Genomic DNA, 2,324 nt, shown 5'->3' on the forward strand with positions numbered 1-2,324 from the left:
GTTGATTTAAGTTCCTTATAGATTCCAGACATTAAACCTTCATTAGATATATTCTGTACATTGCTTGTTTACTCTGTTGAAAGTTTCTTTTGCTGTGGAGAAGCTTTTCAGTTAGGTTACAATTGTCAATTTTCATTTTTGTTGCAGTTGGGTTTGGGAAATTAGCCATAAGTTCTTTGCAAATGTTTATGTCCACAAGAGTGTTTCCTAGGTTTTCTCTTAAAAATTTTATAGTTTTGGTCTTACATTTAAGTCTTTAATCCATCTTGAGTTAATTTTTGTATATGGTGATGGGTAGGGGTTCAGTAACATTCTTCATATGTATAGCCAGTTATCCCAGCAACATTCATTAAATAGGGAGTCCTTTCCCCATTGTTTATTTTTGTTAACTTTGTTGACGATCTAGTTGTTGAAGGTATATGGCTTTATTTCTGGGTTCTTTATTCTGTTTCATGGGTTGATGTGTCTGTTTTTGTTCCAACACCAGCCTATTTTGGTTACTATAGCCTTGAAGTACTGTTTGAAGTCAAATATTGTGATGCTTCCAGCTTGGTTCATTTTTTTTAAGATTGCTTTGGCTATTTGGAATTTTTTAAATGTCATATAAATTTTAGAATAGTATTTTTTTATTTCTGTGAAACATGATGTTGGTAGTTTGATAGGTATAGCTTTGAATCTATACATTGCTTTGAGCAGAATGGCCATTTAAGCAATATTTAGTTTTCCAATCAATAAGCATGGAATGTTTATACATTTTTTTCTATTATCTATGATTTTTAAGCAGCATTTTGTAGTTCTCCTTGTAGAGATATTTTGCTTCTATTGTTAAATGTGTTCCTGGGTATTACATTTGTTTTTGTGTGGCTACTATTAATTGCATTCCATTCTTGATTTAGCTCTCATCATTAATGTTACTACTTGACAGAAATGCTGCTAAGGCCAGCTTCTGTGCTAGTCTCTCGCCCTCTCTTCCCCCAAGCTCATCACTCAAATGACAAAAACTGTAGTGGTTTGGTCACCATGCATTAGCTCCCTCAAACTGCCTCTCAAAAATGTGTCATAGACTACAGCCCATGACTAAAGTTTACCAAGCAAAAACTGATGACTATGTCATTAGTTTGATAGCAAAACATACTCAAATATTTTTCCAATGTGGTATATAGAACATTAATATTTATTTTCAGAATTAGTGGTATTGTTTTGCTAACTGTCAATTCTATTTGTAAAATGAAATGAAAAGTCAAGGGGTGGAACCATGATAGATGATTAGAAACAGCTACCATCAGAGGCTTCTATAGAAAAGAACAATAATAAGCCTGTGAATTCTTCACTGGCAACCAAGGTATCCAGGTTCTCTCATCAGAACTGACAAGGTGACTAATATGATTCAAGGAGAGGAAGAAAGAGCAGTGTGGTACATGGCCCAGCTGACTGCCACACAGGGCTGGACGCCCACACACCCCAATCAAGGAAGGTGGTGAGTATGCTGCCCTGCCCAGGAAACCATGCTTTTTCCACATAACTGTGCAACCCACAGATCAGAAGATGCCACTCCTGAACCCACACCACTGGGACCTAGCTTCCCAACCCTAGAGCCACACAAATTCTCAACAGCCTCTCAACTGTAACCTACTTAATTCTACCAGGCTCCCAGAGGGAGGGGCAACCAGCACCACAGCTGCTGCCTGCTTTCTAAGCCATAAGCTCCTTGAGCGAGGGCAACAGCCAGCACTGGGACTCACAACTGCATAATGCACTAAGCTCCCTGGGTGGGGAAGGGTGGCATCCATCTCTGTAGCTCAAGGCCACACTGTTCCCCTGCTAGAGCCAGAGTGGCATGGTCCCAAGTTGTGTTCCCCACAGTCCAACACTCTGGTTGTGGCAGACTGCAGCCAGAAGGCGTCTTCAGGGCTGAGCCTGACTCATCCTTTCTCACTGGGTAGGGAGGGCTTCGCTGAGGGAACTCCAATAACTCCAGCCAGACTTTCAGAAACAGAACTTGGATCTCCTTGAACTTAAGCCCCAGTGGGAGGGATGGCTTCAGTCTCTGTGAACGAGCAGACTTAGCCTTTCCTCCTGGTAGTTCTGAGGACTCCAGGCAGCCCAGATGAGTAGAATTTCCCCCCATTGATGCACACTCCCCTCCACCAAGGGACAGTCAAAGTGCTTCATTAAATGGGTTCTCTTCCCCATGCCACCCAACTGGGTAAGGACCCCCAACAGGGGGTTTTCAGACATCCTATACAGGAGCAATCCTACTGGCATCAGGTTGGTGCCCCTTGAGGTCAGAGATCACAGAAGATGGAGCAGGCACCAACCTTTGC

The sequence above is a fragment of the Callithrix jacchus genome, chromosome X (assembly GCF_049354715.1).
Source record: "Callithrix jacchus isolate 240 chromosome X, calJac240_pri, whole genome shotgun sequence".
NCBI classification, from domain to species: domain Eukaryota; kingdom Metazoa; phylum Chordata; class Mammalia; order Primates; family Cebidae; genus Callithrix; species Callithrix jacchus.